Source organism: Colius striatus, chromosome 2, assembly GCF_028858725.1.
Source record: "Colius striatus isolate bColStr4 chromosome 2, bColStr4.1.hap1, whole genome shotgun sequence".
Taxonomy (NCBI): domain Eukaryota; kingdom Metazoa; phylum Chordata; class Aves; order Coliiformes; family Coliidae; genus Colius; species Colius striatus.
In genome coordinates, this window is record NC_084760.1 from 99,617,777 (window position 1) to 99,639,752 (window position 21,976).

General features: G+C 39.5%; 1 long non-coding RNA gene across 1 annotated transcript in view; it reads left to right on the top strand.

The window, feature by feature from the left end:
- The window catches only part of LOC133625019 (uncharacterized), a 36,017-nt gene that overhangs the window by 6,294 nt on the left and 7,747 nt on the right, over positions 1–21,976 (top strand). Inside the window, exons 2-3 of the long non-coding RNA XR_009818313.1 lie at positions 130–229; positions 13,693–13,787. This is a non-coding gene — a long non-coding RNA (uncharacterized LOC133625019). The remainder of the gene's footprint in view (positions 1–129; positions 230–13,692; positions 13,788–21,976) is intronic.

A 21,976-nucleotide genomic window follows, 5' to 3' on the forward strand; every position in this document is an offset into this window, starting at 1 on the left:
TAAGTAGAGATAAATGCTAATCTAGAAACTGAATACCTGAGTGTTGGAAAGATGTTAAAATTGAACTGTTTTTATTCCTTTCACAAGCCAGCAGTAAATTTTGATTATGGCTTTGTTTTGACTTCACAGGGATTACTTCCAAAAGTTTGCTTTCTAGTGCCTCTTAAGAACAAGTATGGAGCAGCCAGACATGGTTTCCTGAAGCTGAAGATGCGGGCAGCTGAAAAAAGTAAGCAATTTATGTTATGATTGAACAAAACACTTGTCAAACAGTGCTACTCAGACTGGAATTATGTCATCCAAAGTCATTTCTCATTGTGTCTAAGCTGTGCTTTGTACAGGAGAATAGAAAAGGTAGCTACTGTGAACTGGTCTGCTCTAGCAGGAGATCCACTGCCTCAGTCCTTGTCAAGGACCTGTCTTCATGTTTCATATACTTATACAGGTAAAATAGTTCTTTTGCTGATAGATGTTCCCTGAAAAGAACACATTCTTCCAGTAGACCAGCATTTTTTGCCTGTCAAGCTCTGTGGTCACTGTCATTTTGATAGACTAGTGTGTCCCATTATGGTGGAATTGCTCTTTACCTTACCTACAGTATTCTTAAGTCAAAATCCATGCCTGGAAAGATTTAAAAAGTAGACCTAGCTTTAGGAACATGCTTATTGGGCTTCTCAGTTCTCTGTAATCTCCCAGTTGTGAAGAATGAGTTTTTCTTGGAGGTCTTGGCATAATCCTTCCATTTTACTCTAAGTTTGAGAGTGAATTCATGCCTACTTGCATGCCACATGACCAACACTGTGCTACGTGGTGGGAAGGGACTGTTGGAAGTTAGAGGAGAGAAATATTAATTACTCAGTGTTTTTGGACTAGGGAAGTTCTGTGTTAGATTCAGAGACCTATTGCCTATGTTAGGAGGAAACAAGATAGCTGAAGAGAAGAGCCTTGATGAAGACATACGGGTTTTTGATGCTCCACAAAAACTAAGTGGCATGGAGGCAGGGAGAGTATCTCAGAGTATGTAAGTGGAAGAAGAGAGACACAGATAAGGAGGGTGCAAATGCTTGGAAGACGTTTTATTGATGTTTGCCTCTGTCTCAGTAGAACACGTTCTCTTCCAGCTCAGTACTGCCAGGTGTCTTGTGTGAAGGTGCTGTAGACTGAAAATGTGAAAAGGCCATGTTTGAAGGCTGGTGAAGAGCACTTGAAGAAACTCAATAGCACTCCTAGTTCCAAATACATTAATCAATAATATTGATTCTGCTGTCCAAAAACTGTTTGGGTAGAAAACACTTTTTCAGACAAGCTGACAGTGAAAGCTTCTTGGCTGAAACAGCAGCAGGATATGAAGGAAAGCAAAACTATCTCCCACTTTTACTTCAGGCCCCTTCTCACCTCCTCTCCTCAAACCTGCTTGTTTCCTCTCTTTGTGTACAGTTCACCAGCTGTGCCCTGTGAGATGAGCCAGGGTGGGCTGCGTTCCTCACACCTCTGTGCAATGAACACATCACTCTCTCAATCTGCCAGACTTAGCAGTATTTCTTGGGCCAGGCTGTCAGGTTGCTGAGGATAACTGAGAGTTTAATTTGCAGTTTGCATGCTTTTCCTAAGTACTGCATGCTTTGGAGAAAATTCAAAAGCAGTCATTTGATTATGAACTCAGTGGTTCCATCCATCTATCTTTTAATTTAATAAAGTCAGTTCTGTCCAAAAGGTATTTCACATGTTGGGCACACAAAGCTAATTTATATTGCAAGTGACAAAAATAACATTTCTGTAGGAATGAAGAAATGTGGTGAGCCTCAGTCTGTTCCTGCCAAACTAAATATTCTAATCTTAGATCCACTTTTTTTTTATTGCAAATAGATACACCTGTGGTCATTTTGTGCCTGAATTTACCAGTTTAGAGCATATAATTTAATGTAGAAATTGTTACGCTTGGTATATAAATTTGGTACATAGCTCACACTGGATGTTTTAATGTAATGTGTTTTACAAATTTAGGTAACCTAGACAGTGATACACCTAGACAATGAAACAGTTTGAAAGACAAGAGAACTTGTGTTATTTTGATTTGGTAATTAGAGAAGAGAAAGTTAGGACCTTGTCCTGTATATTTGATGATATGGCCTAAAGTTTTATTTGTAAATACAAAAATTGTATTACATGACTTGTAATCTTTGAACAACCTGGAAGGAGTCACTATTGGTTAATTCTGGCAACATTAATACAAGTTAAAGAAGTAAAATGTAAATGAGGAAACTGAGGGGTAGCATGTAAGAGTAGATGAAATTTGATTTTATTTCTCCCCTTTTATATCCCCTTTTTTTTTCTGATTCCAGTGACAGAATGGTAAACAGAAGTGGATTTTTTTCCCAAATAAGTTTATTTGGCTTGAAAGGAAAAAAAAAAAGGCAAGGGAATGTTTTGAGATGGAACTTTAACCATCTTCTGGTTTAATTTTAATATGCTTTTTCTTAATCATCTTAACATGAGGCAGATGTTTTTAAGCAATACTTCATTTGATGTTCTGATGGAATACAGCTTTTTTTCTTTTTTTTTTTTCTCAAAACACCTGAAACAAACCCTTTAGTAACTGATCATCAGAATAACTTTTTCCCACCTCCAGACTTCTAGTGTATTCATCACTCTTATCTAGGTGATGGTTACAATATCAGCAATTGTAATAGTGTCTATATAGAGGACTTTTCTTCTCCCTACCGCTCATATATACAGTGTTGGTTGCTTTCTATTTTGACTGAAGAGAGTGGTGACAGAGCTGCAGTGCCATGAACACTGGTCAATGTCCTCATCTCCAGTGGTGAAGAATAGGCCTGCCAAATGCTCAGCTGCTTTCTTGCACAACTTCAGCTGAGTCTCTTGCAGCTGCTGTTGTCAAGCCAGCAATTTACTCCTGTGACAAGGATGCAGGTGACAAGCTAGATTTTAGTTGAGATTTAAAGTATGAGGCTAAGGCCTTGAAGGTGGCCTCTAATGTGACAGGAAGAGTTGACTCATTTGACATAATGAATGCTATTCTTTCAATCAAAGAGAAATTTAATCTCTTGTCCATCTTAAAACCCAGCCTCTCTCCTCCCAGAAAAAATGTACTGTGTGGACTCTGCAAGTGAAGCCTTGATAAACCTAGAGTTGTGCAAGTCTCCTCTGTTAAACTGAAGGTACTACTTAAACTCACTACCAACTGGAGTCTCTTGTGGCAGGACCTCCTCTATGGCATTATCTGGCATGCAGGATCCTCCCGCCATCCCATTGCCACCCTGTATGCCTGCATGGCCACCACCACAGCAGTAACGGGGCACATCAGAGTGAAGTACTGCCTCAATTGTTGGAAAGCAGCTGTCTGCAGATGAGCAAAAGTGCAGTTACCCAGTTACCTCTCATCCATCCTGTCCCCTAGTATCATCTCTGCCTGTTCTAGGTAGCACTGTAAGTCACTGTATTTTCCCACTGTAAGATGGGAAAATAGGTGGTTATGTCAAGCTTTGCCCCGTAAGGGCAAAAACATGCCCTAGATAATAATAAATGAACTTTATATAAATTAACTTTAATCAGTAAATGAAGAGTTACTTGAAATCTGTGTAGGATTTAGCATTGGAACTCAGGGCTTGTGAAAATTTTGCTTTGACTCAAGCATGGACTTCTTGCCTTTGGCGTGCTGTAAGCTGGAATTATACCAAAGAGTATCTTTTGGCTGTAGGCTGGAAAATAGTTTGAATAAGCAAATTTCAGTCTACTTTCTACATCTGGCAGCTACAATCTTCAAGCTGAGCCTAGGAGTAGTTAGCAGTGAACTACTCTGATGAATGGACAGCCTATGAAGAACAATGGGGCTAGGGCAGGCTTCCTGCTTTTGTGTAAACTGACTGGAAAGCTTAATTGAGCCACCATATATGACTAAAATAAAAGTATTCCGTTGCTATTAAATGTAGCTTCGAGGCCATCTTTACTGTCTGAGTAGATGTTGCCTCTATAAACTGCAGTTTTGTCTATTCTTGAAATTACTTTTCCATGAGATTTTGCCATCAGTTGAGACCTTTAGGAGGACTTATAAATTAACTGTTAAGCAGCATGCAGATCTGGCGAAAAGCACCATGAAAGAAATGTGAGTTTTACTCCTATAAACAGAGTAAAAGGGAAAACACACAATTATCATTTGTCTCATTCTTTAAAGAAAAAAAAAACCCCACATATCTAGTCTAGATGAGCTGCAAGGAAGCCAAGTCATGCACCTGGAGAAAGTCCTTTGTGAAAGCACCCTGGGCTCCCACCAGTGTAAGTGACAGCAGAAAAGAGTAAGTGCTGGAGGTGAAAAAGCACTATCTCTTTTGGAAAGAGGTTTATTTGTAGATGCTTTCAGGTGACTTTCTGTAATTGTTCCCAAACGAAGGGAGGATTAGCTCAGATGTCACCAAACAGTGAGGAGACCTGGTTGGCCTTTCATCCTGCCCCAGGCTAAGGGTGGGCCACATGGGCCCTGTTTGCCTGACCCAAGGCAAATATGTCTTGGCTCAGTGCTTGCTTCTATATGCTTGACTGAAGCAGAAGTGATGGTTCACAAATAGGTGAGAGAAAAAGTGAAGAAATGAAGGGGCAGCATTTTAGGCATGAAAAGAGGAAAATGCCACTTGAAAAGCCCCATGTTTTTCAGGCTATTATACTGGCAGAATGGTAAAAAGAGAAAGTTAAGTGCAATCAAGGGATTTTTAGCAGAATTATACTCTATGGAAAATATGAAGTTCAAGCTAGGAGTTTAGAAGGGCTGAATGAGACGAGTTGGCAAGTTTTGGTGTGTCCAGCTCGAGGCAGTTTAACAATGTTCACAGGGGTGAGGTGAGGAAAAGAAAGCAAGAGGGGAAAATGGCACATGTGTAGATTGGCTTCTTTATGCTTGCTTTCTTTCCCACCAGCATTTTGAATTTTAGGAATCTATTTCTATTTACACTAGGAGTTGCAAGTAGTTATAATACTGATCAGTTCTATAATGATTACAGTATAACTGTGCAAGTATTCACCTGGGTGCAAATCTGTAGAGAATCAGGCCCAGAAAGCTTTCGTTTTTCTCCATGAAATGCAAATGGCATCAAAGGCTGTGTCTCCTCACAAATGGGTAGTAATTTAAATGTATCTCCATTTTTTTAACTGATACAGGCAACTGATGTGGGTTTTACATAGACATTGCCTAGAGCATTTCCTGGTTTTGAATTCCTGTTACAGATATATATTCAACGCCTGTGTTAAGATTTGTTTGTATACTTAGGTACTTACAATCACAGCACAAACCTTTACAAGTATTAGTGCCATTGCACTTTCCTTAAATTCCCTGCTTCCATCATATATTGATAGGCAAATCTTCTTTCAATTTTCATTTCATTCAACTGTGCACTTCAGCTATAGATTAAATAAAGATCCTCAGCCTCATGAAGTTAAAATAAACATTTTAGTTTTCCTCTGCAGTTCTTGTTCTCCAGCTCTGACTTTAATTTACAGTAAGACAAACTTCTTGTTACTCTGAGAAGTTAGCATTTTTATTGGCTTGCTTCAGGGAGAAACCCTAAAATAGAGGAGGACCACATCCAGAACCTTTAATGCATCATGTAATTTCTTTTCAAAATTTAGTTTTAACATTTGAATACATCTTCACAGTGTTAAAAGAGAAGAAAAAAGAGAATAGAATAGTTCAATTGAAGGGGACCTACAGTGATCATCTAGTCTAACTGCATATCGGTGTGAAAAAAAGTCAGTACACAATATTTTTTAAGAAAACCTGTAATTCTTGCAAAATTGTCCCAAATTGCTACTAAAACAATTAAAATATAGGCATGGAGATGCTGTTTGTTTTTTTTTTTTCTTGGATGACATCACTATACATGATAAACTCTGGAAGTGAATGGCATTTAGCTGGATAACAAGAAAATAGACCCCATTTTCAGATGTTACTTATACTTGGAACTCTTTTTATGTCCAAGCAGAACTGCTTATATTTAACTGTTCAAAGCTGGAGGTTTAACAAAATCCATCTTGGACATAGATCTGCAGTCTATAATCTTTGTTTAGGTAGATACCTACATTAAGCTATACATCCTTGGACACTGGAATGTGCTGGGCAGTTCTACTGTGTAGAGCTAGAGGTGCTCCAGGAAGGGCTGCCCATCAACAGCGTGTGAGCATCCATACCGGCTTGAAGGCTAAGAGAGTTTCCTGACATAAGCACCAGCTGTTTCATGCTGCTGAACTCTCTACTAGAAGGTTTCCTTTGGCATGCTTGATTTACCAGTGTTGGCAGAGCATCAGCAGCCCATAAGAAACGATTTGTAGTCCGGTGTGTGAAGTAAGCAGTGAAAATGCTGAGAACAAACAGGTGTGCCTTGGCTTTCTGAAATGGTGGGACAGCCTGAATCAGTAGCATTCATTTAATTCCTGCCATTGTTTCATGCCTTTTGCAAGGCAATTACGTCTGAAATATAAAGATGACAGCTAAATTGTAATAATTCTTACCTCCTTCACTGGAATTACTTGAACTGAAAATCAACGGGCAACTAAATTCATAAGTAAATTGTGTAACTGTTTCACTAAATTTCACTCCCACTTTTACTCTAAGGAAATGAGATTTGTTTGTAATTCTGCTATCTGTGTGTCCTTCTTTCTGCCCCTAGTTTTCAACACACTGGCCAGTTTCATCTCAGGATTCTGAAAAGGTTTGTGAAAACTGATGTCTGGGAACAGGATTATGAGTCAGGCACAAATCTGAAGGAGAGACTTATATGTAAGCTCGAGTTGCCTTTTTTGATGTCCCTTTGAGGGTGTGTGCAGCATGGGCACTGCAAGGAGGCAGCAAGTGAAATCTTTTACCCAGCCCTTGGCATAGAGTTAAGGATTATGGGCAGGAAATGGAAATTTAACAAGGGAAGTCACAGAGGATATGGCAAAGCTGTTTTTGTTATTGCTGCTGCATTTTGTGTTTAATGTAATTAAAGTTGCTGTGGACTCATTACCTTACTATATCTAAGTGCACCAGGTCCTGAGAGTGTGAAGTGTATATTTAATTTAGTTCATCACAGGATGATAAAGACGGGAGCACTGAGGAACTGAAGAGGGAAATATTTATAGTAGACCACAATGTGGACAAGCATGGTGACTGGATTTAATTGTTTTAATGTGAAGGAGGACCAGAAAGGCAGGAAATATTCCAGCTTTGGTAGGTAGACATATTAAAAATTGAAGTTTTAGAAATGGGAAAGATGTTGCTATTAACAGTAACGGAGAAAAGGAAATAACACAAAAGATAAAATACAAGCTCTTCAGTACTAACTGCAAAGTTTCTTATTAGACAAATAGTCATCCTTCCAGGGCAGCAGATCAGAAGTGTTATTAAATGTGTAGGGCTAAACCAAGGGATATAATTTACTATTGAGATGTAGATTTGTGAGCCATTTAGCTAAAGGTAATAGTTACATCAGTGTGAAGAGAGGAGGCTCCCTGAGGATAAGATACAGAAGATGAGACACCGGATAGAGCTTTGAAGAGCTCTTGAAGAAAGGAAACAAGAGACAGAGGAGACTGAGGAGCCATTAGAGGGTGATGAGAAATCCATAGATGTGCTGGGCTGTGTTGTAATGTGGAGAGCGTTTTGCTGCAACTGAGGGGCATCAGAAGTACCCATGGCTTGCTCCTTACAGCCTACATCAGACTTAGGGGTGTTTGAGCTTGCCTGTTACAAAATAAATTTCATATCTCTACTTTATAGTAGAGACATAGCTTCAAAACTAGGGGCCAAAGCCCAGATGAGTTTTAAAGGAGAAAAAGGATGGTGAGGAAGGGTGGGAGCCAGGAAGAAGAAATATAATGCAGGCTGTTACATGGCTGAGGATGGGACTAAACTGAGATGCATGTGGTTCTCAGCAGAGTTGATCCACAGAGTTGACACCAGGATGGGTCAAGGAAGAGGTATTGATTTTGAGTAGGAGTATGAGGCTTCAGAGGGATGAGGCAGAAGTTTAAATATCAAGAAAGGCCTGGAACCTGGCACTTTGTGTGTCTGTTTTGTGACTGCTATAGTGTACTTGAACGTTTGTAGGTGAAAGTTATAGCTCCTTTTAATTCTTTCCCACACCTGTTTCTAATCACAGCAAAACAAATCCCTGCAAATTCTCTACTTCATGCTTCGGGTAGCTTTTCTTTCCTGGAGATGTATCACTTTATGTGTGCTCAATGCCTCTTGTCCTGAAAAAGCCCCTGGCTTCTCCTGCTCTTGGACATGACTGAAATGCACTAGCCTCAGGAAGAAGAGGCAGTCTGTGGACAGTGGGATCTATCCCCTCAATGCAGAGGCAGGAGGACAGTCTGCCCCTCTTGGTGTGGGATAACTTTTGAGGAACTTCATTTTCTGAGGACCAGCCTTGCCCTCCCCAGATACTCTTTTTTTTTTTTTTTTCTTTTTTTTTTGGGAATAGAAACTTCAGAAAGGCAGTTGCTGGTAGACAAGAAATTGTCACAAGTTATATAAACAAACTTCCTTTCCTTTCCAGTCCACCTTCCACTTGCACCCATAACTCCCAGACCAGAGTCTCCTGAACACCAGCAGTGCTTGTTTTAACTCTAGGCACAGCAGCTGAGATTAACATGAAATTCTGTTATCTGAAGTGATATGTATTGATACTTTGCTCTGAAACTATGGTTAACCTTTGCAGCAAATGGAGTTAGATATGATGCAGCAGATGCTAGAGAATCTGGATAGAAAACAGGTATTCTGCATAATTCTTGGGAAACAGAAGCATGTGTTTAGGATAGATCCATAAAAATGAAGCTTGGGAGCTGAGAATGAAAAATCATTGTTGATTTAGAGCGTTTAAGGGGGTTCATCCTGAAGCAGAATGGTGTTTCAGCGTACTGGTTTGGGTTTTTTTAGAAACAGGGCATGGATTGGATTTGGAGTTAATTTTTATTCTTCACTAAGAGCTTAATGTGCTCTTGGTAAAGCTACTCAGGGGACATCCCACTGTATTAGCTTGCTGGTTACAAAGAAATTATATTATTGATGGAAAACACTCCATGAGGAAATCTCAGCAAGGTACCTGATACATTGTGAACAGACAGGTGAATCTTCTCACAGTGGGCTGCTTTTTACACACTTTTGCAATGTTAAAGAGTAAGCTTCTTTACATAGGGCTAATACAGAGAGATAATCTGAATAGCTATTCTGTAAGACAGGCCCTTAGGAAGTTACTTCAAATTAAATATTTCCTATTTTCTCTGGAGTGAAACTTGATAATCAGGAGAAAGATTTGCATCAGTGAAGGAGTCTTGGATATGATATTGGTGATGTTTTGATGTCTCATCAGGAGTAACCAATGTGGAGAAGGAGAGACCTGTATCAGATCACTTTTAGCAATATAGGTAAAGAAGGCTGGAGAGCACCATGAGTCTTCATGCCTCACAGTGAAAAAGCAGGTGACAGTATCACGTCTTAGAAAATCTGGGATTATTCAGCCATGTAGTTCATAAATATTAACATCTGAGGTCACATGCCATGTGGCCAGGGAGTTTCATACTTAACCTTGTAGTCATCTGTGGTGTGCTCTTGAAGCTGTGTCACTGGGACAAGTACTTGCCTGTGAGAATCGGAAGCGCTCTCCAGGAACTGTGACGCTTTGTGCTGCCAAGTCCTTGATCAGTGTGAATTCTCACTCTTTTCTTCATCAAGATGGCTTCTAGGGGAGCAAGTCATGCTTCAGCTATGACGAGGAACAAATCCTAGTTTATTCCAAAATGTGCTTAGAATGTAACATGTGAACAAGGGTGTTTTACTGTTTGTGTATATGTTGATCTTTAACAAATCCCTTAAGGCCAGTGTGTGAAATGTATTGCTAATGTTGTAGGTAGTTCCATAATAGCTTATAAGTATTAACTGTAATATACAGAAAGTTAGACAGGTAGCAATATATAGTTTGCTCTGTAAAAGAGTTGCAGGTGTGTTTGACTGAGGCTATATATTGCAGATCTGTTTTCTATCACCTTGCTCTTGTGTTGTCATTTATATCAATGTGCAAGTAGGTGTAAACTGCTGCTAATTCAGGGAGGTGGCAATGACTGCCCAAAGTGTAGAGACAAGAGAATTAGACTTTATATCTGTAATACCAGGTATTGCACTGCAAGGTATGTTCCCTGTTAATTTCTCTTCCAGAGCACTTTTCAAACAAATAGCTACATCTTGTGGCAGGGGTTTTTTGGTTGTTTGGAGTTTATTAGTTTGTTGGTTTGGGTTGTTTTTTTAAATAGAAGAGCATACAGAGTCGCTTTATCAAAATTTGTTTTTGAGAATCTCAGTAGCAGTACAGTTATTAAAAGTTACTTAAGTTTTTCTTAAATTCTTCCTTAAAAGCATGATGGGTTTTGTCTGACATATGGACCTAAGACCCACACATGCCGTTGTGAAAGTATCCCTAATGATGTGCTAGTTCTCAAGGATGTATCAGAGTGCTGCAGCTGACACCCGATAACACTGCTCATTCCAGTGCTGGCACACTTTGCCTGCTGGGTGCAAAATTTCCCCTGAAACAGATCTGAAGCAAGAAGTGGGGATCTGCATTGACTTGCAGGGCCATGCAGCAAGCAGCATAAAAATAAATTCTCACTCATACTCCTCTTTGTCAGGAGGCTATATAGAATACCTCATCCCTTCCTTCTTTGGGTGTCTCCTTTTCCCCCTTGTTTCCTGCATGCAGGAAATGCAAGTGCTACTCATCTTACACTTGACAATTTCTCTTTTTTAGAGCACTGTGGCAAGATTTTCCTTTTTTTTTTTTTTTCCCCCCATCTGACTGAATTGAAAGCAGAGCTCCTACATTTAATATATTAACAAAGACTAGGGGAATTATAACAACTGTCTTTGCTCTGAAACTGACCCTTCCTTAACTCTTGTTTTGTCAAAATGAACGCATCCAATTAAAGCAATGACTACCTTGGAGTTAAGGCTCAGTGTGTGTCTAACAAAGAGCTAAGGGACGCACGTGCTTGTGGAGGTGGCTAGAAGTAACTCCCCTTCCTTGCTTTAACTCTTGTTTGCAGGCTGTGTGGGGTTTCTGCAGGAAGAGAACTACAAGGACTTTGTTGTTTACAAAGTACAATATATAGCTAACCTCTGGCACCGGGTCGGTCAGGCTGGTGCGCTGCCTTCTCTCTTTGCTCAGCTGGTCTCCTGCCTAATCTGCCTACTGTCACTGGGATGTTTGTAGTTACTTTCTCTCTCAGTAGCAGCTCATGTTGTACTATATTGTCAGAAAGACACAGGCGAAATTGTTTGTAGGTTTCTTTAATTAGACCAACTGGAAAAAGGAGATGGTCTCTGAAGCACACAAACTCTTCTCCATGCAAAGGCTAACAATCTTGCAGTTTGAGGAATGCTGACTAAACTTCAAAGGTGTTTTTCTCCCTGACATCTCTTCAGCTAATCCTGTCTTTATTCATTACATCTTAAGGCCAGGAGGGCCTAACTGATTATTGACCCTGTCTCCTGTTCAAGGGTCCACTCTAGTGCACCCAGCTGTCACGTAGACAGGGCAGGGACTGCTGTTTGGCCAAAGCAGGTAGTCCAGAGATGCTTTTGGTTTTGATAATGACCTCAGCTGTTACTGTTTGTAAGAGTTCTTGGTAATTGTAGAATCATAGAAAGTTAGGGGTTGGAAAGGACCTTTAGAGATCATCTAGTCCAACCCCTCTGCAGAAGCAGGTCCACTTTAGGTGAAGCAGGGTGCCTCTGTTAAAGTGACTGGATCAAATCTATGGCTATGTGCATTTAAAAGCATTGGAAATGTGGTGGTTGCAAAGGACCTCTGGAGGTTTCTCATCCAACTTCTGCTCCAACTTCAAGTCTAGATCATGTTGCTTGGGATCTTTTCTAGTGGAACTTGGTCTGTCTAGATATATATATTCTAAACCTGGCTGCTGCCAAGTGCAGAATTCCATGGGCAAATTTTAAATCAGGTTCCATTACAAAATCAAAGTCTATTGCAGTTATCATTGCCAACCTAACTTGTCAAGTAATAAAAAGTTGCTGACTACATTCAATATGTTTTTATTCAATAAATCATTGTAATAAACTCTTTCATCTAAGAGTGTGAATTCTTAGAGGCATTGACATGAACTTTTGCATGAAACGTGCCACCAACCTACCTCATGGCGGAGGTTTCTGTTGCTGCCTTAGTTGTGTGCCTCTGCACCTCTGGCTTATGCCTGGAAATGAAAATGTGCAAATACCTTACATTGCTTCCAGCAGAGCCAAATCCAGGCATTTCTGAAACGCTAGCGCAGTGCTGCCCACAGGCTGCTCTTGAGAGCTGCAGATAACAGCCGCTTGATCAACAGTGATTAGAGGCAGATAGAGGAAGCTGTGGGAGCAAATAAAGAGCCAATGCAATTGCACTGCTATAGATCTCATGGAAGTGAAATAACCACCTGGAGTAAAATCACTATGTTTAAGGTTTCATCAGAACAGCCTTTGCGCAAAGATTAATAGGGTCCTCTCTGTCCTGCCCTCTTTCTGTTGAAAGAAAGGTAAGGTGGCCTGAGCAAAGCTTTGAATGTTTCCAAGCTCTAGTGTTTCAGTTCTTGGTCTCTGAGACAGATCTTGTATTTTCACGTATGCCTAACTTTTATGAAAGATTTCAAAAAAAACCACTGTCATTTCCTAGCCAGTAGAGAAAAAAAAGAAATCATTTCAAGAGTTCTGAGGTTTTGCTGTTGTTAACAATCAGCTCACCGCAGATGCTCTACATGATGAGTTGGTGCTATAGCGAAGCTGACATAATTGTTATTGCTGCCAAGTCTTGCTCCCCTCCCCTTCCTGTCCTTGGTCTCTTGCTAGTGCTTGTCTGACACCAAAGTGAGCTGGTTCACAGAGCTCAAAAAAAAAATACATTATTTTTTTCTCTCTTTGACTTTTTCTTTGTTCTTTCTACTGATTTACCTCCCTTAATTGTGAACTAGACCAACACAGTAGTTTCACAGCAATTTTGGACTGATGTGTGTGCTGTGTAAAGCAAAGGTGTCACCCCTCAGCTCTTCCCTGCTTGTGTTCCCACTGGAACTCACACCACTCGTGTTGGGAGGCCGATCTTGCTGCTGATTTGGAGGAAAATCATGTCCTCATTCCACTCCCTAATTTTTCTTCAAGTTTGCTTTGAGCTGGTTTCCTGATGTGGCTTACCGCGTTAGCTGCACAATTACAAGAAGGAGGGGAGAGAAACCCCTTTAGCCAATAACTTCCACTTGTTTTGGCTGAGAATTAGTTTGGAAGGACTACTTCAGCTATGCTCACATAAAACTGGACCTATTTTGCTACATTAGAGCATTTACTCTCTAGTTCTACTGAAGGCAAATAAGAGCAGAATATAGCTCAATGGAAATAAAATATGTACTATAAAAAGACTGAAGTGTGAGGAAAATACAATGTGATCCTGTTTGTTTGGATTTTTTTCTTCCCAAGAAATGGAGATTGGCTTGAATAAGGAAAATATAACTTCAGAAACAGTCCTGCTTTTGCTGTGTTAGTTACTTTTATCCAGGTGAAGATGCACTTTAGGATGGCACATCAAGGGGCCAATACACCATCATGAGCTGAATATCCTGTTTAGAAAACATATCCTTTCGACTTTGTTTTCTTTCTTCTGCCCACAGCACCCAGAGTGTGGGGATCAGTGTGCTGCTGACGTCTGCATCATTGCCAGTAACACTCAAAGCCCCCAGAAAAAACTGAGCAAATATTTCCTAAGGTAAGTGTGAAAATCCCAGCCCTTGCTTGGTCCTTTCAGCCAAATTTTATTCTACAGTTACTGAGTGTTGGAAATCAAGGCCACGTTTGTCGGCAGATTTTTCCAGTGGCCTTACCAGAGTTGCACTTGGTAGCCATTTCTACAGTTACTCATAAGTCAGTGGGTGGTTTGATTATGCACCCGAGAGCTGAGTTCATTGCTGTAAAAAAAATTTTTAAACTAAAAAGGAAAATATTTGTAACTCAGCAATCCTCACCTGTGAAAGAGGCAGTTACAACTATCCTTTTTAAAATTTTAGTACCTTCTGATGTGTCTTTTAAAAATAATCTTTCCAAAACATTCAAGGTGCTTTTTTTTTGCTTGATTTATACTTTGTGTCCCTAAGGTACACAAGGAGCAGTCCAGCCTTGCACAATGTGAGGCCACAATGTGCCACTTCAGTTTTAAAGATCTTGCCTGTGCTTTACACACAGGGAGTGATTTCAATAAATGACTATACTGTTCCTGCTCCTCCAGGCTCCCCAATGAAATCTAATGCTCTCAATGAAGAATATATATCACTAGTTCTGAATGTGATGCATGTACTGGTTTGAAACAAGCATGACTGTCCTCCTTCTTCCTTGCTACTGAGGCTGAAACAATATCTTCTTAAACTGGGTTTTTTTCCCTCCGGTTAGTAGACACTGGGAGAACTTTGAATGTCATCTCTTTGTTACACTGGTCAATTGTTTGGGCCTACATTTAGTCCCACCTTGATAATACAATGATATTTATCCCTACCTCTCCTCTAGGATAGATACTTCCATTCTTCACAGCATAAGAGTTGAAATAATTTCTTGGCCTATTGCTTAAGTTGTGCTGCTCCCATGGAAAGATCTTCCACTGAATCCCCATCTTTCCTTATCTTCAAAGCTCCTTAAAACTTTTCTTCTCCATTGCAGTACCTCATATTGCCTTCCTTTCTTAATATCCTGAGCTATTTTCTTCTTATCCACTGTTGCCCACATGTTGCTGCCTAAGCATTGCACAAGTTCTCTGAGCTCATCCAGAGTGCCCAGACCACAATCATCCTAATAGCCCACTCCACTGCCCTGATTGGAGCAGGTCTCAAAGTGCTGTATAAGTTCTTTCCCTTCACAGATTATTTTCTTTGTCTCTTGACCAACTTGAAAGTTACAGCTACTTCTTGAACATTAAAATCAATTACTGCTATGTAGAAACCACTATACATAAACCACAGATGATACTCATAGAAACAGGTGGCTAACTTTAGTCAGGAGCAGAAACTTTAGTCAGGAGCAGAGAAGTCCTGACTTTAGTCAGAAGCAGAAAAAACAAATAGAATCTTAAGACAATATTTTAAATTTCATCTCTAGCTGGAAGTGATGAAGTCTTCCAAAATGCCTTCTGACTCTTACTAAAAACACTGCTTCCTCCCTTTCCCACTGTGATCCTGTTCTATCACCTAAAATGCTCTATGTGCTCAGAAATTTTATCTGTACTCAATTCAGCACCAGAAAATAAATCATATGAATGAGAGCTATGGGGCAGCATTGAGGTGTGCTAGTTTGGAAAATAGGGTCAGTATCAGAGTTAAGGATCAGACTGACTGTTCTGCTATTTGGGGGATTTTGGCATTGTTGATTTTTGATGTCTGTTGGTTGGTTGGTTGGTAATTTACATGGTTTCTTTCCTTTCACTTTGATATCTGTCTGTGCCATACCTGAAGAAATGTTGTGCTCCAACTTATAGTAGAAAATTGCTCAAAAAAAAATCTTTACCATTGCAATAGAGTTCTTTTTTCTTTTTCTAATCTATGAGAAAAATGAGCAGCATTAATCATTGCTTTAAAATCCAATGAACTTCTGAGTCTGAAAGTTGTTTGCTTGATGTATGGAGGCTGGTGTTGTTGACAACAGCAATAAAAATAAAAACTCAGCTGATTTTGTTACTAGTGTGGTGCTGTATTATTCGACTTTCAAGATTTTTTGATGACATGTTTTTCAATCATCAGCTTGTTAAGCTTTTGGACATTCAGTTGGGTGAGTAGTCCCTGAAACGTGGTCATATGGTGTTGTTTTTACACCAGTTCATAGTGAAATGCACTCTAGAGCTTGGGATGTTATTTGAGATAACAGGGTGAATTTAAGGAAACTAATGAAATTATCCAAATCAAGCTAAAGAAACAGATAAAAAACAACTCTTCTGAACAGCATTGGAGTAATTACAGCAAAGAGGATCCTGTTTTTTACAGATTTTCTTCATTCATCTCTCCAAGATGATAATGCTTTTTCTCACTGTGCCTGGGAGTCCTTGCTCTCTTTGATCACCATCTCATGGTCTTGCAGTTTCGCTTCTCACCTGTCTCTTCCCTCAGAATTCCTCCCACCTTTCCATTGCTTGCCAGATCAGGCAAGGTTTAGCCCTTGTTGTATTATCATGGATTTATGAAGTATTGCTGCTCTTTAGAGAGAAATGAAGAAATGGGAAATTTTTATATTGTTGAGCTCTGTTGGTTTTCACAATGTGTTTTAATGGGTTTAAGCTTCACACACTTTCAGCATTTTGGTAGTTTTGAAATTGTTACAGTTTGAAAACAATGTCTCAATTTAAAAATAAAACCACATAGACTTGGCTATAGCTTATACTTCTTTCAGTTGTTATGAACTGTTCAATGATAATTCAAGAAAAAATTGCAAACTTCAAATATTTTTAATTTTTAAAATGTGCAAACAAGTTAGGGAAAAACCAAAGTGTACTAGAAAATTCTTATTGTATGAGTAAGCTACCAGGGTTATAAGAAGCAGGATAGATCTGCTAGCCTGGTATTCAACCCAGGGCCAAATAGGAAATTTAACTGCATTGTTCTGTGCCTCATTCAGCCTTAGAATTAAAGCATTTGACTTCAAACTAAGGAGGACAACGTCGTAGTAACATAACTGACTAAATGGTGGACAAATTAGATGGTAGAAATTAGAATTTGTTATTACAAAAGTGCTTGTTTAAATACATCTCACAAGTACACTGATAAAGAGCAGAGATGGCAAGAGTGGTACGTGTCACTTGACACATACAAGTCATCTCAGTGTAGCGTGTGGCTGGGAGCTGCAGCTGAGCTAAGACTGTCAGAGAAAACCCTACAGTGCTGTCTCTGGAGGATGAGACACAACTGAACACAGACAGAGTCCTTAGTTGTCCATGGGAATGGGTGACTATGCCTGGAGGGGAGATGCTTCCTCCTTGAGGCTTATAGCTGGCCTTGCCAAATTGCATTTCAGGCATCTCAAAAGGGACATAATGCAGCAAAAATGAGGGTGATACTTGTGGCACTCACTGTTGCTGGCAGTATCCATAAAAAGAGAATCTCAGAAGAAAGAATCCTGCAGAAAGGTAGAACATAAACAGTCTGAGATAAGTCTATTGTCTCAGTTATTTTGATACTTGAGTACTTCACAAGTCTTAAGATTGCTCATTTTGCTTACTTCATTGCTACACCTCGTTGTTGTTGAATGAGAGTTATGCTGCCTTCACCATTGGAGAAAGGAGTTGTGGTGCAAAATGACTGTATAGTGTGCATGTGGTCACTGAAAAGTCCTGTGGCAGAGCCAAGAGTTTATTGTAGTGTTCTGCAGCACAGCTCCCCCCTCTCATGCTCAGTCTCACTCAGCTTTTCAGTTTCTAATACACGTATTGAAAAAAATGTTTTCCTAAAGCTGGTGGCAGAGTAGTTTTTCATGGGCTATAAAACATACAGTTGGGAACAGATTTTTGGGCATAGTGAGACAGGACAGTTTATGTAATTTAGGGGGATTGTGGGTGCAGCACAAAGGCTATTGGGGTTTCTTGAGTTTAAAAGAAGATTTTGTTTCTTGCACTTTGCTGACACAGGTGGGGAGGTTATTGCAGACTGCTACAGGATGGATAGCTAAGGATTAGTCTGGTGGTCAAGCAGAAGCAATTATTCATGAGCTCACCTTAGTCTTCCTTCTGACAGCTGTGAAATAAGTTTCCTGCAAAAATAGAGGGACCTGTTACCCTTACCATACCTCTCTCTCTATTTCCCCGCTGTATGTAGATACCCTGGCAGTTCTGTTCCTGAGTTGGGTTTTTGAGCTTTGGTTGATTTTTTTCAGATACAGACTATCTTTGTGAAGTCCTGGGATGAGCAGTTTGTGTTCTAGTTCTATGCTGAAGACACTGGCACAGTTTCTACAGCACTTGGTGGAAGAGGGGAAAGACACAACACTTTCTGTATACCAAGTTCCCTTGAAATTCTTTTGTCAGAACTGGACTTAGAAGCACCATGAAACACATACAATTCCCTAATGTCCTTAGAAAGGGCACTTGATCTATTTGTTTGTCAGGAAAGCCATGTTATGCCAGTTCTAGGCAAGTTGTAACTGCAGACATGGAGAAAACCACACTACATTCTTCACTATTGCAGTCAATAATGTCCATTCATTTTCCTGCTGGCCTTTCTTAAAGAGATATGTCCTTTTGTCTTACAACTTCAGGTGCTGCTCAGAAACACTCCCAAATGCTGAAGCAGCAGCTGAAGCATACTACCCCTGGTTCCTAGTTGGCACTGGTTTTCTTCAGGTTTGCAGTTGCTCCCAGGCCTGATTTGAGTTTCTAGGAACTGCCGCATCAGAAATGATTGTTCAGGGAAATAATAATTAAAAAAAAAAGTGAGCAGGTGAGAAGCCTGAAATTAATTTACTGCTGCTTACTAGAGGGGGCATATCTGTCACAAAGGTCTAGATGGATATGCAGTTCCAGAACTGAACTTGTGTCTTTGAGCTTTGGGCAGTGCCCAGCAGCATTGTATCTGTAGGAGCTGTAGCAAAAGAAATTTTAACTCTCTTAGAGAATTATGTGTAAATACCTATTTTGCTAAACTTTTGATATAAGTAGATGATGTATGGATGAACCACAGAGATGACTGCAAATGGCACTTTTCTGCCTCAAACTCCTCTTAAACCTCTCATTCACAATTTGTTCCTTAATAGCTGCTTCTCTCTGTCTTTATCTGCTCACCTGTTGCTAGCATTAAAATACCGCCAAGGTTTAAAAGGGCCACGGTTAAAATATAGATGCCTAAAGATTGAGGTGCTAGGGGATCAAGGACCTAGAGACTGCAGAAGTGTTAATGTCCCACAGCTAAACAGTGTCTTGAAGGTGGAGTTTAAAGCCTAAACACAACTGTTCAGCCTCTATCTCCTGGTGGAGATAGGGACACTAGTTGAAATTGGGCACTAAATATTTTGCAAAATTGAGTCCATGCCCCAGTGTTTGGATGATGTGCAAATGTAAGTCTTCCTGATCATGTGTGGTGGAGGATATCATGAGTCACTTGTGTGTTGTGGAAAATTGCTCCCATAGGCCATTAGTTTCAGGCACCCAGTTTAAAAATCTTGAGCTGGAGTAGTTCAAAGTTGTTGTTTGGCCACAGTTCAGCCCATGGCTTGGGCAATGTATAAAATAAGCAGAATTTTGAGTGTTTTTTGTAAGCTACAAGTTTTCAATATTAGTTATTGCATCATTCAGTTATTTCAGGAACAGCAAATTGTTGTGCTTTTTCCTGGTTTATTGTTTTGGTTTTGTTTTTTTTCAGCAATTTGTCCTCTCTGCCTTCATTGACCGAATGTAAATGGGTGCAGAAATTCCGGATTAAAGCTTATGACACAAGTGAACCCCTAATGATTTGATTTTCGTTTTTCCTCTCAAGGCCACATAATGGGAGCCGGTTTCTTATCATCGAGTAAGATCGTTGAATGATTTAATGGGAGTTAAATGAAAAGTAAGAGTTTTCATACTGGTGTGATGCAAATCTTGTGTCCAATTAAAGCCTCAAAGCATTTTTTAAAAGCTGTATAAAAGGTGAATAATTTCTGTAAACAGCCCTTAAAGTGAAAACCCAACACCTTTGCTGTGGGAGAAGTAATACAATCTCAAATACCTTTGCAAACAAAGAGCCCCTTGCCTTCTGCAAGTTGCTCTCTTTTTTCAGCAGCTCAGCATGGGGTGCCAGAAAAATCATTAACGAGCCCATCTTGCACTTCTGGCTTTTCCACACCTGCGTATCACGATCCCTGCTGTAACTTTATGGACCGTGAGGAGGCAGGTTTGACGCCATGAAACACAGGCTCAGCTAACAGCTGCAGGATGGGGAGAAAGCCAGACAGTAAAATGTAAAGAGGAGGAAGGAGAGGCATAACCTTTGAAGTTTACAAAAAAAAAGCATGACTTTGACCACTTCCTTTTTTAATTAGCTGTCTCAGGTACGTTGAGTCACCAGTTTGGAAACTGGTAGGGATTTCTTGGAAATGCTGAAGGTAATACTGTAAGAGGTACATCTGTATGTGACTAATTTTTTTTAAACTTTGCTTTTGCTTTGTTTTTTAGTGTTTTGTTTGCTTGTTTTTGTTAAGTTATACATCCTAGCACCATGCCAGGGGAAAGAGGATTTTCCATTTGGGAAAAACTGAGCTACAGCTAAAATCTGTGTCTTGCAAGTGTGAAAAGCAATCTTTATGCAGTGTTGAAAGTTAGGATTTTGATCACACTCTAGCCAGGAAGTTCATGGTTACCATTCCAGTAGCAACCAGGGTACACGAGTAGAATTTTTTATACATGTATATATATCATCATGTTCACTTTTGGTCAATGTCCACACTAGCATCAGGAGATTCCTTTTGATTTATTTTAGCTGAAGTTCAAATTGTAGAGATTCTGTAGTGGAATTGCAGTTGCTACAGGCACCAAACTTTCTTGTGCCAAGAGGCCAAAAGTTCGCTTGGACTAGCATACTCCTTGTGTTCTCTATCCACATGAAATTGTGTTCAGGGACCAAATACAAACTGTAGTTGTCATTCATGTAGGAACTACACGCATTTCACTTACAAGACTCTAAATCAAGAGTAAGTACATTGATGTTAATAGTCTACGTTAGGGTCAGATCCTTATACATGGGAGCATTTTTTCTAAGATGTACTTTTGTGACTGAAAAGGCTCATGCTTTATCGTGCTTTAAGTATAAGAGAATTTATTTATGCCCGAAAAGGAGTGTGTAATTGATGACATTAAAACAAATATTTCTTATATGGGAGATTCAAATAATTTGCATGTTCTTGCCTATGCAATGATAGTGGTACTTCTCAGTGGGTGTTAAGAGACCTAAAAACTCAAAACATTTTTTCCATTTCTCCTGCTGCAAATTTGTCAGAAGCATTTTCCACACAGAAGGCTGCAACTGGAAAGAAAAAAAAGGAAACCAAATATGTTTTTAAATGCTACAGATCCTCTAAGAAAGCAGATGCAAAATATGGCCTAACATAATTTTGATAATAAATATAACACTCTAATAATTCAGAACTGATTGAGCTATGTACCAGGCTGAGAATTTCTATGAGATTACAAAGGAATAACACCATCAAACCCTGAATACATTCAGAGAGTATTACTCAAGCCTGGGAAAATTCATTTGAGAATTTATTAGTGTTTCAAGAAGCCGTTCAGACCTAAGTGGGGAAAAAAGTCAACAAAATGATCTGCTGTCTCTCTGTAAAGTGCAGAGTGAGCTCACTGTAAAGTCCAAGGGTGCAATATCAATGACATGCAACTTCATTGTGATTTGTTACTGCATTAGACCTCAGTCTGTTCTCTGCTTGAAAGAAAAAGTAACTTTGGATAGTAGTATAAATCCATTGATTCCGGGTAGAAATGTTTCAGCTGTGTACAGGAGATGAATCTGGTTCAGTGTGCCAGTGTATTTTAAAAGCTTCAAAAGAGGGCACCAAACCATGTATTGTGTTATATACAGCTGGTTGCTATCATTTTAGAAATACTTTGGAATTGTTCTTATGATGCTTTTCATAAATGTTTTTAAACTGTAGTTGAAATACGTAATTCACTACATTTATGTAGATTAGTTCAAGCTATGGTTTTATTTTTTTGCAATCTATTTTTAATACTCTAGTATATACTATAGTATAATAAATCTGTCTGTCTTTCCTTGATGTTTGTCTTTCTGTCTCTGGACATAAGCATTAACAGAAAAGCATACAAAAGAGTATGCAGATAGATGGCTCTCTCTAGGTGAAGCATAAGACAAAAACTGTTTCCCAATATATTACAATCAAATGTTATGAAGACATAACAGCTTTTTCTAGAGGTGGTACAAAACAGGT